This window comes from Marmota marmota, unplaced genomic scaffold (assembly GCF_001458135.2).
Source record: "Marmota marmota marmota unplaced genomic scaffold, marMar, whole genome shotgun sequence".
Lineage (NCBI taxonomy): Eukaryota > Metazoa > Chordata > Mammalia > Rodentia > Sciuridae > Marmota > Marmota marmota.
This window is the reverse complement of record NW_026000051.1, coordinates 1311175-1326717: the sequence shown is the minus strand read 5'-3', so window position 1 is coordinate 1326717 and position 15543 is coordinate 1311175. Positions and strand designations below refer to the sequence as shown.

The 15543-nt window shown below is 43.9% G+C and overlaps 1 pseudogene; it reads right to left on the bottom strand.

Moving 5' to 3' along the window:
* Positions 1-1014: 1014 nt before the first annotated feature.
* On the bottom strand, positions 1015-2377 carry LOC107152162 (annotated as a pseudogene).
* Positions 2378-15543: the final 13166 nt, after the last annotated feature.

Here is a 15543-nt window from a genome sequence, read left to right as displayed (position 1 = left end):
AAATAAAATAAAGGTATTATGTTCAACTCGGCTAAAAAATATTTTAAAAAAAGAACTAGAATTTACATAGTGGTTTGTTTGACTTGTTACTATAGTGAAAACTAAGGGAAGAAATTTTGAAGCAGAAATATAATGATTTTCACACAAAGAGAGACTCATATTCCTCCCTTACATCATAAAAAGGGAGGTAAAGGGGCTGGGGTTGTGGCTCAGTGGTAGAGTGCTTACCTAGCACATGTGAAGCACTGGGTTTGATCCTCTGCTCCACATAAAAATAAATATAATAAAGCTATTGTATCCATCTACACTAAAAATATTTTTAAATAAAAGGGAAGAAGAAAGAAAAGGAAAAAGAGGAAAAAACGACAGAGGATAAAAAATGTGGCATATGCACAATGGAATATTACTCAGCAATAAAAGAATAAAATCATGGCATTTGCAGGGAAATGGATGGAGTTAGAGAAGATAATGCTGAGTGAAGTTAGCCAGTCCCCAAAACCCAAATGGCGAATGTTTTCTTTGATATAAGGAGGCTGACTCATAGTGGGGTAGGGAGGGGGAGCATGGGAGGAATAGATGAATTCTAGATAGGGCAGAGGGGTGGGAGGGGGCAGGGGTTATTAGTGATGGTGGAATATGATGATCATTATTATCCAAAGTACATGTATGAAGGCATTAATTGGTGTGAATATACTTTGTATACAACAAATGCATTATGATTCCTTTTACACATATAGAACACAATTTTTCATATAATGCTAAGTTAGCCAATCCCAAAAAACCAAATGGCGAAAATTGATATGAAAAATTGTGCTCTATATGTGTAATAGGAATTGTGATGCATTTTGCTGTCATATATATATATATATATATATATATATATATATATATATGTGTGTGTGTGTGTGTGTAAGAAAAAATCTTTTTTTCCCCTTGTTTGCAGAAAGGAGGGAAGCTCTGGGTCTCAGCAAATATGGAACCAACCAGGTCAGTTAAGGGTTCAGCATCTTCTCTGCAGATGTTTGAATCCCGTCATGCCTTTCCCTTTCCTTGTTGCCAGCAGCACCCCAGGGAAATGGCCTCATGGTTGGCTGAAGTCCTGCCACCCACATGTCAAAGAACTAACTCTTGGATCCTCATTTGGGCCCCTGTTGGTTCAATTTTGGTGTCTGTGATGGGCTCACATTCTTAGACTTGTCACCACCTTGGAGAAGTCCTTTGACACTTCCCATCTATTCTTACCACCTGTGCAATCTTGATAATTCGGGTCAAAGCTCCTTGAGCATCTCTCTTCTCCTCCTGTCTTCTGATTCCTCTCGGTTGCTCACTGGAAACCTTGGCGCCATCGGCACCGTCTGGTTTGGGCCCAGCATATTGTCTGTTACTGTCATTAATTGCTTCAGCCTTGCCCTTGACTCCTGTTCATTTCCTTTACTCATAAAATATGTTGCAAAATCAGGGATCATTCCCAAGACCCGATTCAACTGGCCCATTTTCATGACACATGTCTTGCAGTGAAACTGACTGAATTTCAGCTTCTCTAGAAGTGCTTCGGAGTCATCCAGCTTCAGCTTGTTAACGTCACTGTCACCCACACCCAGAAGTTTGCTGAGGAAAGGCTGTTTTGAAAGGTTTCAATCCATCTCCATGTTTCCCTACGTTGATGAAAATCACTGGATTTTTTTGTGGCAGCACTTGCCTGAGTCCCCCACCTCCTTTTGCATGACCACCAAGTTTTGTCACTGTTACCGAGGCCACTTTATATTTAAAAGCCTTAGCCTGGGTTTCAGGCGCCTGCCCAGTGTAGGTGTCTGTCACCTAAACAGTGTCATCAGGTTATACAGCGTGAGCAGCTTGAAACCTTTCTTCAGAGAGTCCTCTTGCTTGTGGTGGCCACTTATATCAACAATAATAATCTCAAATTTTTCATTTTTAAAATGTTTATTTATTTTAATTTTTTTAGTTGCAGATAGACACAATACCTTTATTTATTTTTATGTGGTGCTGAGGATTGAACCCAGTGACTTCCACATGCAAGGTGAGCCCTCTACCACTGAGCTACAACCCCAGCCCTTTAAATATTTATTTTTTAGTTGTAGGTGGACTCAGTATCTTTATTTCATTGTTATGTGGTGCTGAGGTTTGAACCCAGTGCCTTGCGTGTGCTAGGTGAGCGCTCTGCCACTGAGCCATAGCCCCACCCCTCAGATTTCTCATTTTTGGATTTCTCCACTCCTTCAGGAGCAATGAAGCAGTTCTGTGTAGCTTCCCAGAGTGGAACTCTCACCTGGGTGGCATCAGGCTTTGCCTGGGCAGGAGCCTGTTGGGACATGCGCTCGTTCCAGCCTCCCTGGCAATCCGGCAAGCATGGCCACATTCCGTTTTTCCTTTGATGGGTGTCCTGCTTTAACTCCAGGGTCTGCAGCTCCCAGGGTCTTTAAAGCCAGCATGCTGACTCGCCTTTCTGAAGACCAGAGCAGTAGCAGATGTGGTGTGTTCTCTAGTCCTCCTCCAGTGTGACATTGGCATCCCCTTCCAGAAATGCTGCCTGTGCTTCTTTTGGCACAGCTTTTAATACTTCCTCCTTGATAAGGGTGGCGCTGCTCAGCGAACGTACCACTGATGCTGGTCTTCCAAGATCCGCTAGAAGCATCGGGAAGGGTCTAAGCGGTGCCTGTAAGGAGTTCTGCTGCGGTGTGAAGGACTGGAGAGAACACGGGCTTCAGGGTCCGAGGTTACATACTGGCTGTGTTACTTTGGGCAAGTTACTTAATCTCTCTGAGCCTCACTTTCCTCACCTTCCATTCAGCTGATGAGATGAGGAGACGGAATCACTCCGTGTAGTCCAACCTTTCTGGAAGAGGATGCACTTCTGCTTCCCGGCTCAGGGCTGCTTTTCTTCAGCTCACCTCCTATAAGGATTCCTGGGGTCTTTTGGTGTTTTTTTGGTTTTTAGCTTTAGTCTTCTACGTTTGAATAACTGCAGCAACAAAGTTAGTGGCAAACTAGGTCCTCTCGGGGCACAGTCAAGGGAAGAGAGTCAGGCCTCAAAGTCTGGCATTTGGGGACCTACACCCCAGGGAGGACTCCCTCCCAGCTCTGGAAGCTCCCTAGAGATAGCAGGGGTTTGGGGTAGGGGTACATTCTTTTTTTTTTTTTTAAGCAGCAAAGAGGTGTTTATTGCCAGCTAGCTCGGTCCTCCGCATGCACACAGCAACTGGTGACGCTGAGAGGCCCCGAGCCCAGGGTTTGTAGCAGTTTTATACATTCTTTGGAGAAGGCGGGGACCCCCACATACATCATAGCGTCTCTTAGCAAATCATCACACACCACGGGAAAATCAAATAACAACTCTAAAACATGATTAGCACATTCACTGGCAGGAACAAGTTGGGTAGGGGTGATTGGTCAGTACAAAAGGGGTATTCATTTGAACTGATTGGTTTAAGCCAAGAGGGGTGTACGTGCTGAACTACATGGTTTCCCAACACGTTATCAACCACCATAAACTACTGGGAGGGTCATCTGGCATCCCAGGTATTTCCCTGTCTCATGCTAATTGGTGGCTGCTAGGTGGCTGCTATGGGTCCTCACCTAGCCTGACTGAGTCAGGGACACCTGTCGTAGCAGATCTCTCCTGTTATTTGTAGATAAACCACTTAGCAGGGTGGGAATGTGCCTAGGAGTGCTCTGTGGGTCTTTCCAAGGACAAAGGTCATGTCCCTTCCTTGGACAGGCTTTGCTCTGAGATAGAGGCTGGTTTTTCATTCCCCCCCTTTTCTGGAAACTTGGGAAACAATCATGGTTCCCTCAGTTGGGGGCCTATTTGGCCAGGCTCTACATCTTGGTAAACAGTAATCTCAGGAGACTGCCTTCAACTTCCCAGACTCACTCAAAATGGGCCTCCTATATCCATCCAACCTGACTCGATTTACCTATCTACACTGTCTATCCATTTCTGGCTTCATTCCCCCTAATTTTAGGAACTCTTTATTGCTGTAAGGAGAAGGGGCGACGGCTCGTTCTAGCTGCTTCAGAGCTGAAAAGGGGTGTCGAACATGAGGGGGCTTGAAGACATGGGGGGCGACATGGGGGACGTGAGTTCCCTTTTAGAAGTCAGTTCCATTTGAGGTCTGGTTGGGGAAAAACAGGTTGTCATCTGGGGATGGGTGTTTCTATGAGAGAAACAAAAACCATGAGTACTGAATAAGTGTTGCAGCAGCTGGAACATGTCACTGTACATAAGTTCCCTCACCAGGCTTTAACATCCCCAGTTACCAGGACTGTAAATATAACATTTAACTTTTAGGGTTACAGATGTCCTTCCCCTTAAGATACAGTTTAATAATTTAATGTCATCTGATCTTGCAAAATCCTTTTACTAGTATGACCTCTGTGTCTAATAGAGAAACCTTTAATTCTGTTACTTAGGGCTGGATAATCTTACTAACAAACACCAAGCCTACCTGTGTAGGTTAGAAATAGCTGTAGGCCTTAAACTAAAAACTACCCTGGCAGTTCCTTTTGATAGTTATCAGGCATTCCTGCCTAAGAATCTCCTTTGCAGCCTGCAGTTTACTTATTTTTGGAAGTTACATTTAACTATTATTATTATTTAAAATGCCCAGGAATAGCTGTGTTTTGGTTTTAACTGTCTTTGCTAAGTGTTTAAGATGAAGCAGTCAAACTGACTTTTGTTTCTATCTATTGTGAACAGTCAGCTGAGTTTCCCTGGGAGTCCTGGGGGAACTTTACAGCAGCTTCTCAGTTCCGCTAGTGCCATTTGCGCTAGGATGGGTCCAGGCCTTGCTTGACCATGTGGCTTCCCTCGGAAGCATCAGGGATGTCTCCCTTCTCTGATGACCGTCCTCTTCACAGCAAATGCACTGATTGGCTTTCTGTTCTCCAGTGGTCTCATTAATCTCCCCGATTGGGAGGTTATGTGGCCCAGAGTTGCAAAGCTCTTTAGAGATGTCCCCTGTTCCCTGGATTCAGACTGACTCAGAGGGCAAGAGCCAAATATTGGTTTTCTTGGCCCTTTTAATTTAACTTTAATTTTAAAACTTAATCTTAAACATCCAGCAAATAAACTTCAACAGTCTTATATTAAGAGTACTGGGCTTTAATGTCTATCTCTCTATCCTGTAGGTGATAACTCATTATCTTAAATTAACCCAGGTTGTGAGTTCTTAAAGCAGTACCTCTGCAAAACATTAACAGGCAATCTTTAGACCATTTATAAGAAAACTACAAGATAAAATTATCAAGAGTAAAAACATTTAGTTCATGTAATAGCTACCTTGAATTTTAGCTGAGTTATACATTATATCCCATTTGAGATCCTAGTAATCTTGACAAAAAACAACTTTTGGACACAACTTTAAATGTACTGAAATCTGGCCTACTTCTTTCATAGTTGTAAGATGGGACATAGAGCCTTATCTCAGGTAAGGCGGGGCTCTTCATAAATCTTAAGTACTATAGTTCTGAAGCCGATCTTGGCTTTTTAAACATCATTTTACAAAGCCTACATAAATTGTTGCTCAAGTTCACATGAATATTAGTCATACAATATAACATCACATCTAAAACATGAATTAAAGAAAGGCTGAAAGCTTTTAACCTTTTGTAGAAAAGTAGCAAAGTACTTTTTGTGTTTTACAATAAAACCTTCACACAGATTAGGCTCTCATTAACTTAAAAATACATTTAAATTGTATCTTAGTGTAAAAAGTAACATAGAACTTTACATATCTTATGGATAACAAGTCCAGTTATAGAAAACAAATGATATAAATACATCTCCAACATGTTTTTCTTTTAAGCCTAAAATTACCATACAACTTTAGAACATCAGCTTGATATAATGCTCTTTTACAGCTTCTACCTTACAGACTTGTATACCTGGAAGATATGAACACATTAATAGCACCCCAATCACAATGATGATTTTATATTAACCAAGTTTAGCTTTTAAAGAAATAACATATTACAATATTGAAAAATAACAGTTGTTGTTTAACCATAGTTGTATAATTTTTAATTTCTTTAAGGTTACTTGCTCAAAAAAAACTTACACATATAACCAATTTACAGAGACCTTCTTTATCACTTACTTAAACCCTCTTATTAACTTAATCACATAGACTCTCTTATCCAGAAACACATTTTCCCTCTATTAAATCCATACCTAGAACCTTCTAGTTTCTCTTTTCCATCTGTTAACCTCCTTTTCTGTTCACATTTTGAAACAATACTTGTAAATTTCTGAATTTAGGCAGATTATTTCATAGACATCAACATTTTATTAGTTCTATTTTTGAACACCTAGAAAAACTTATAAGTTTAATTTTAAAGACATCTTTACTTTTATCTGTTTACCCAATTTAAATTGAACCATTTAAATCACATGAATCAAAGATATTTGGATCCATTTTTTTTTAAATTTTTCATGACCGCTCCTCATATATCTGCCAATCTTCATATCATGTGTATTACATATGGACATACCCACATACAGACATACAACACATAACACAAGTGTGCACACATAACACAATAGTAAAGGCCTTGTAGCTTTTCTCAGGTGAAATCTCCATTGCAATGTTTTAAAAAGTCCACAGTCGATCAAAAATAGAACTGATCAGAAAACATAAACCTAAGTCTGTAGGATCAAAATCATGAGCTCAAAAAAATACAGAATTAAGAAAAAGCAAGAGTCCTAGAAAAAATAACTGGCCATTAATTAGTAAATGCCATACAATTTACTTTTTGGTTTAATCTAGTTTGAGTTCAGGTAAAAAGACACTTTTACTTTTTTTTTCCTTGGACCTCAGATCAGTCTCTTACTGAGCTCACAGTCTTCTTCTATTGCATTTCAACTTAAGTCCTGGCTGAGGTCTGGAAGGAGCAGCAAAAACTGGAATTCTGAGCAGAAACCTCCTGCCTAAGGCATTTTAACCATAAGTCACAATTTCCAGGTTTGGATGTTGAAAATTATGATACAAGTTTAAGATACAATTCACAAAATTTTATACCTTTATATCTTTCTACACTAGAAAAACTTGCTCACACAAAGCTGAAAATAGGATTTTACTTGATAATATAAAGGCTACCATCAGAAGAAATTCCTTCAGGATCATTAAGCCACTTCCTTTGTTCTGAAGTTCCTAAAGTAGTATTAAGTTACATTAAATCACCTGAAAAAAATTCCAAAAGAGAACCACACACTACCATGTATACCCAAAATTAAGCTTTGAAAATTTTCAAGACTATTGCTATTCAATGTTATTTCAATAAGCCAGACCAACGTCCCAATCCAACACTTTCGTTTCCTAAATCCTACACACTGAGGGGAACAGATACCAAATCATAATTTATTATCCTTGCCCAAATTAATGCACTGGTACACCTAGTGAAATCTTCCCAGGCTACCAAGTTCAAAAATTGATGAAAAACTAAAACTAAATGATCGGGAGTTACTTGCCAACTTGGAAGTAGAGTTTTTTAATTTTCTATCCTAAATATTTAAGTTCTCTAGCATGATCTATCTGAAATCATAAACTAAACAATTACCTAAACCCAACTTTTAACTGCAAGATTATGCAATGCTTCAAAAACTCATTCAGATTGTTACAATAAAAAATCATCTTTTAGATACACATTCAGCCAAAATCATCCCCAAGAAACAATCTATAATAACCTTTAAAACAGACCAGATTAGAGAAAAATCTCCCCAGGTTTCTAACTCCCATTTAATTATGACTCCTACATCAGTGGCACCATAGATTTCCCCACAAGTGGACCAGATGTTCTCACATAGGGGCAACCAGAAGTGTAAAATCAAGGGTCTTGGTGTGGTGACTTTACTGCATTCAGTGTCCCCTTCTTTTGTTTTTAAGTAGACAGAGGTGGAGTAATCCTTACAGTGCCAGTAAGGAAGAGGGAGTTCCCCAAAGCAAAAGTGCTTCGGCAGCTGCTGGGAGTCCCTCAGTCCCTCCTTTTACTTACAGGATTAGTTCCTCTGGTTTGGTCCGACCCCAGGCACCAGGCACTCTCCATATCTCCTAACTTTTCAGTAGTCAGCTCCCAAAAAGTTCATCTTACATCCTCGGCATGCAGTTGTTCAGAATGCTAGGCTCCCCAAGAAAACAGAGGGGAGGCCCCTCCCTGGGGTGTCAAAATTTGTAACTGAAAATTTGGTTCCCATCCCCAAAGCCAATTAATGCTAATTTAATAATGAGGACAGGGTTTTTGAGAAAAGTTAAAGTGAGATATCAAAGTTCTTAGACCCCCAGCAGGCATTTCCCTCTGCAGTGGGTGCACTCAAGCCAGCCAACTACGGGAAGAAAAGAAAACATTGCTTCCCTAATCTCGCTTAACAAAGGGAAGTAAAGTTTATCAAAGTTCTTTAAAACACAGCTAAAAGGGATGTAAAAGTTGAGAACAGAAAAGCTGGCAGTTCTATTGACTTTTGGTCCCTTACAGGAGAAGCATACTAGGGACAATTTAGGCTAAAATTTAGCTAAAGTTACCTCCACACATCTAAGGCAGATTGGAACTTGGGACACTGTATCTGTCCAAAGTAAAACAATGCCATCACACTTAACACAGACACAGACAAAAAGACACAGATTCCCTTTTCAGATTGTCAAAAAAACGAAAGTGGGTGCTGGCCCCAAGCCAACTGGGGCCTTCCCCTCAAACAAACAGATTGGGAGAGCATCCCCCTCAGATTGGGTCTGACGACCCCAAATTGGGAGATTAGTTCTCTTACCAGGGTGTTGGGGTGGAGACAGGCAGGACAATAGAAACAAACACACATATCACAAAATTCACAGTGCGGCCACAGAATTCGCAGCGCGTCCTGGATTGCTACCCAGAAACTAAAGGCACAGGTGGACTGTGGATCCGTCAGCTACAAAATACTTTACCAAATACTTCACAAAATACTTTACTAAAGGCAATCCACTCAGAACCCAGAAAGAGGCTGGGGACGTCTCCCACAAACCCTGTTGGCTGCCCTTCGGTGCATCCACCTGGTCCTTTTGCCGACCACACAACACAGAACCAGAACCTACATGCAGCCAGAGTACAGAATCTTACAGATCGGCAATGCCTTTACTTACTGGCCGGATTTTTATCACTTCTCGATCGGGGTGTCTGGGTAGGCTTATTAGGGGGATCCCGGACGAGCCCCCGTATGTCATGCTTGAATTCGGGACCCCCAAAAGACCACCAGAGACCCAAGATGGATGTAAGCAGCAAAGAGGTGTTTATTGCGAGCTAGCTGGGTCCTCCGCGCACACACAGCAACTGGTGATGCTGAGAGGCTGGGGTACATTCTTTATGCACCAATCAGCCAAACCAAGCCTCCTTCAAAGGCTCTCACACCCCTAGTCAGGATTTCTCCTGCACAAAATCACCCCAGGCTCAGGTGCCAGGCAGCTAGAGACAGCCCAGAGCCCTCTGGGACCACTCAACTGGGAAGCCTAGCCTGTTGCCCCTGCCTGCCTCCTTCCCCCCAAAGCCTCAAGGAAGGCTCTGATCTAGCCTCTCTCCGCCTTGCTGCCCTGCCTCCTGACCCAGCCTGGGCTCCTCGGGTGGCCCTGTGTGGCCCCAGAGGTCGCTTCCCTAGGAGATGGAGTAAATCTTCCCCGGGGCTTTGTCCTCCCCCTGGGGCTGCTCAGCCACACCTCCACACGTGAAGTCCAGGCACAGAGCAGCACCCCCGAACACAGTGCATCCTCGCCATTGGTGGGCAGAGGTGCCCAGGAGCGGCTGGTGCCCCCAAATCAGCCAGTCGTTTGTATGGAGGAACGAGGTTTCCTCCCTGTTCTTCCCTGTCCAACCGCTGAGGCAAGGGCAGGAAGCAGAGGGCAGAGCGTGAGCAGGGCCGGCTGTGATGGAGCAGCAACTCCTTCCTTAGATGTTTCTGTTTCCGTCTTATCTCGGGTCGTAGCTGCAGCCTGCTAGTTTCTGCTTCTGTAATCTCGCTTGCTCAGCAGCTGAGGCAGGAACCAGACTGCCTGGGAAGAGGGAAAGGAATCAAGGCCACTTGCTTGAGAAAGTCCTACAACCCAGAAGCCTGTGCCGGTAGAAGGCGGGGCTTAGCTGTTGGAGGAGCCCCCTGAGCCCCCACCCTTACCCTATTGAGTAAGCCCTTGCTCTTCTGCACCTCCAAAGACCCCTTGTCTCTTTCCTTTGCCATAATTTTTTCATATTTTTCTGTATTTTCGATAACAGTGACACTGCTGGCGTCTGTCCCATGTGCCTCCTTGAGCCTCCCAGGGGACTGGCAGACCCTGTAAGAGCCAGCCAGGCTGCTGACTAGTTGTCCTCCCAGAGTGAAGAGACACTGAGGTGTGGTGAGCCTCTGGGGCAGGCCCAGTGCCAAGAAGCCATCAAGTCCTGGGTCCACCTGCTCAGGCCTCTGGACTGCAGTGGCCACCACCACGCAGATACCCAGCCCCTGCTCTCTAGCCCATCCCGGCACCCCCCCACCCCCACATCCTGTGAAGAAGAGTGGCTGTTGAAGCACAAGGTTCAGGAGGAAATCCTGGTTCGCTCCATTATTTGTCCCACATTTATGAACTTGTACTGTGGTCTGCCTCTTCCCCCACCCAACCCCAAAGCACCTCTGGACCACCAGCTGGACAGGCCCTTGGAATGAAGAAAGGCCTAGCAGGGGGTTTGCAGCAGGGGCCCACAAAGGGGCCAGCTCCATATGTATGCCTTAGGGCTGGAGTCAAAGCCACAACCCCACCCAGCAACAGGGTTCCGGAATGGCCCTCTGCATACAGCTGGAGCCTGTAGGGACCACTTTTCTGAGACACTGGAGCAAACCATCCTGTCCATCAGGCTCTGGTAGAAGGGCATCATCACCGAGGATGAGGATCCGCAGGCCTGCAGCACACAGGCGCCATCAGTGCACAGAACCCCAGGCTGAGAAACTAACAGAAAAGATGGTCAGGACCAGCAAGTCCACAGGGATTCAGAGACAAATGCAAAACTGCCTTGTATTCCTGGGTCACACGTGACACGTGCAGGCACCTTTAGGAGTCGGCTCCTGATTCAATATGGTGGCGGAGGTGGAAAGCTCCAACTTCTGGTACGAACGACAGTCAGTCCAGGCTGGAACATGAAATCAAGACTGATCACCCCGATTCAGCAGGCCAGGAAAATCTACTGGGTCTCAGAGGAACCGTCCGCACTAAAGTCTCACTATCAAACTTCATATGCAGGCTTTAAACCAGCTGCTGTGGATCAGAAAGAGACTAGGAGCCACACTTGTGCCAGCTTGAGTAAGAAGACTATGACCATGACATGAGAACTACAAAAGCAAACAGGCCTGGAGCTGTCACTACTGACCCAAGAAGAGAAAATGGGAACTGAACAATGAAAAGCTCACAAGCCAGGCTGACGGAGAAAGGGACTCGCAAGAGGAAGAGGGCATCAGTTCCAGAGAAATTCAGGAGGTGTCTCACCCTGCATGACCAGAGTGGGGGCTGCTGAGGAGCTTGAACGACAGGGTAGGGATGCCTTTAAGAGGAGTGGAAATAGGAGAGCAGATATTAACTGTGTGAAATTAAGTCAAAAGAATGGAATGGGAAGAAAGATTTAAACACACACACACAGGGTTTTGTGGTTTTAACTAAAAAAGTCTCTTAACACTATTTGGACCTGTTTTCTTTTTGTAAAGTTGAGTAATGTAGATATTCTGGTCTGTCACAAAAGAAAGTTTATATATATTTAAGTCAGTCAATGTGTGAATGAGAATGCTTTATAAATTAAAGAACAAGCAAAATGTTTTATATATATATATATATATATNTGTGCCCATCTACAATTAAAACAAATGTTTTAAAAAAGCCGTGAACTCTCACTCTAGGGAGTCCCCTCTTTCTACAACCATATTCTAATTAGTTCATAACAACACCATAGCAGTTGGTTTAAGGATGCCACCCAAACACTGCCCAATCCCAAACCCCACACCATCTCGAAGACATTCTAGACAGGACACTTCTGTGATTCTCAAGTCAAGAAGCCGCTCATGGCAGCAGTGAGGCTGGACTGGTGGTTTTATATTTATACTTTCACTGTTGGTTAAATGTTTATGTGGAATGGACTTGACCTCGATGGCTCATTTTCCATTTGCTCCATTTGCACTCCTTGGTTGGTCAGATCCATGTGCAAATCTGCATTTTTTCAGATTTTGCTGGTCACCCTGGTTCTGGGCAGTATTTCTGAGCCTTCTCTCCTGTAGCCTGTGCCAAAGCTTCCTCCCTCTTACTTACTTCCTCGTTGGGGTGATGCTTCCTGAGAAAGGCAACGGGAGGTGGAACTTTTGAGATCTTGAATATTCTATCTTTATTTTATGCTCTGTTGATCTTTTTGCTTGGCTCTAGAATTCCAGTGGGTTTTCTGATTCTCTGTTGTTACAAAACAAAGCACTCCAATACTTAATGGCTTAAAATGCCACTTGTTCTCTCTCGTGGTTCTGGCATTGATTGGCATGGCTGTGGCTCTCTGGGGGCCGCTCCATTGGTGGCAGCCAGATGGATGCTGGGTCTGGGGTGACCTGTGGCTCCATTGCACTGGTGTGCCTGTGCTGGCTCATTTGCATGGCTGTCTCGTGATGTCTCCTATGAATTCAGCTGGGGCTGTCACCAGGCTACCCACAGTGGCCATCACCCCAAACGCTCACAGTGGCCTCTCCTACAACTTGGGCTCCTCGCAGCCTGGCAGCTCCAGTCCAAAGAGCATGTCAGGTCTTCCACCGCCCTTCCCCGAAGAGGGCCTTGGGCTCTCTAACCGGCTGCACTGCTAGACGCTGAGCCACCCGCCCCCAGCTGTGATGGCGCAGGAAGGCCCAACCACAGCTCCTCCTGGCTGCCCCTGCACCAGCCACCCGCTGTGCTGTGCTGGCAGATGCCAGGCACACCCTTACTGGGGGCTTCAGTGGAGGAAGTCACGCTGAGCCCCAAGGTCTGGCGTCACTACCAGGAACCTCAGGGAACCCAGCTTGTCTACCAGCCCCAGTGGCTGTTTGTCCTTCACTGCCCAGAACCAGGGTGACCAGCAAAATCTGAAACAATGCAGATTTGCACATGGATCTGACCAACCAAGGAGTGCAAATGGAGCAAATGGAAAATGAGCCATCGAGGTCAAGTCCATTCCACATAAACATTTAACCAACAGTGAAAGTATAAATATAAAACCACCAGTCCAGCCTCACTGCTGCCATGAGCGGCTTCTTGACTTGAGAATCACAGAAGTGTCCTGTCTAGAATGTCTTCGAGATGGTGTGGGGTTTGGGATTGGGCAGTGTTTGGGTGGCATCCTTAAACCAACTGCTATGGTGTTGTTATGAACTAATTAGAATATGGTTGTAGAAAGAGGGGACTCCCTAGAGTGAGAGTTCACGGCTTTTTTAAAACATTTGTTTTAATTGTAGATGGGCACAATACCTTAATTTTATTTATTTTCATCTGGGGCTGAGGATGGAACCCAGGGCATCATGCGAGGTAAGCGCTCTGCCACTGAGCCCCAGCCCAGCCTGAGTCCATGACATCTTAGACTGGACCACAGAAGTCATCTGGGGTCATTTCTGCCATATTCAAAAGGAACTGGCCACTGCAATTAGAAATTCATTCTCCTCAGAATTTTGAAGCATTCGTCTGTTGTTCTTTTGTTTTCAAAGTTCCTATTGAGAAATTCAGTGTCATTCTGATTCTTGGTCCAGAGTATGAAACTCACTTTTTTTAACATTTATTTTTTAGCTGTAGGTGGACATAATACCTTTTTATTTTATTTTTTTAAGTGGTGCTGAGGATCGAACCCAGTGCCTCAAGCATGCTAGACGAGAGAGCTCTACCCCGAGCCACAACCCCAGCACTTGAAACTTACTTTTTTTTTTTTTTTTAATATTTTTTAGTTGTTAATGGACCTTTATTTTATTTATGTGTACGTGGTGCTGAGAATTAAACCCAGTCACAACTCCAGTGCCTGAAACTTACTTTTTTCCAATGAAAATTCATAAAAATTTTCTTTGTTCCTTATATTCTGGAATTTCACAATCATATCCCTTTGGAGTGGCCAATTTCCTGTGTGCTGGACCCTTAGTGAGCTCTGTCCATCTGAAGATTCAGTCCTGGAAAATTTTCTTGGATTCTTCATTTGACGTTTTCTTCCCCTCTGTGATTCCTTATTCTTTGTGGAACTCATATTTCTCGGAGATGAGTTGTCCTGGACTGTCTCTGGAATTTTTTCCCCCTTACTTTTATATTTTTCCTCTGGCAGACTTTCTCTATCTCTACCTCCCAACTTTCTATTGAGTTTTGTGTTTCATTTTTGCTGTGAAATTCTTAATTCTCAAGAACTTTTTGTTTTATGAATTTTTTTTTTTTTACAGCATTCTATTCTTGTTTCATGAGTGCCTTCTCTAATCTCTGGATCTTTTTTTCTTGGCAGCACTAGAGACTGAACCAGGAGTGCTTTACTCCTGAGTTACATTCCATTCCCCCTACATCTTGCTCAGTGGTCTGGGTTAGCCTTGAACTTAGGATCTTCTTCAGTCTCCCAAGTAGCCACAGCATGTGCCACCCACTTGGCTTTTTCTTGGGATATTTAACAGTGCTTTTTTTTTTAATATTTATTTTTTTTTAGTTTTCGGCGGACACAACATCTTTGTTTGTATGTGGTGCTGAGGATGGAACCCGGGCCGAATGCATGCCAGGCAAGCGCCCTACCGCTTGAGCCACATCCCCAGCCCTTAACAGTGCTTTTTTAAAATATTATTTTCCCTGACTCTTCTTTATTCTTTATTCCCTCTAAGCTTCTCTTCCCCCATTTGTTTGTTTGTGTCTCCTCCAGGTAAGCTGCTTCTTCAGATCTGTGGTAAGTGGTCACTGATGTTCCCGTGAAGGACTAGAAAGGTAGTGGGGCTTCTGAGAGCAGGTGGGAGTTGGCTGGGGATTTTCACGGAGGAAACACTGATAGTTTTACATCTTGCTCTTCTCCCCTGGGGGATGTTCGTGGGAGAGGACTCTCCTAGTCTGCCAGGAATGTGGAAGCCTGTCCACAGGATTTCTGTGAGCTGCAGTAACCACAGGAATTATTCAGAACGTAGGCCATCAGAAGATTCTTTTCAGGGTGGAGAATTTTGCCACTGGCATTATTTAGAATTATTGTCACATAGTTAAGACCAGAGCGACTTTTAGTCATCTACTCTTGCCTTTAAATTCTTTTCCAAGGTTGCCCACTTGTTGCCAGCCCCCAGGGTGGACCTCACCCACCTTGTGCCCTGAGTGTATTGCTCTGTCACATCAACTTTGTCTTCATGCTAAATCTCCTCTGATTAACTTTGCCTCTTCCATTGTCTGTAAAGCCAGCTCCCTACAGTGAATAACTTTGTGTTAAACACTCCACGGGGGTTCTGTTTTTCCTGGTTGGATCCTGACTCACCCAGAGTTGAATCTTGCAGTGCTGGTCTGTTGTCTCTCCCTCATGGTGGGCTGTTCCCTGTGGGTTCTGCCATTGGGG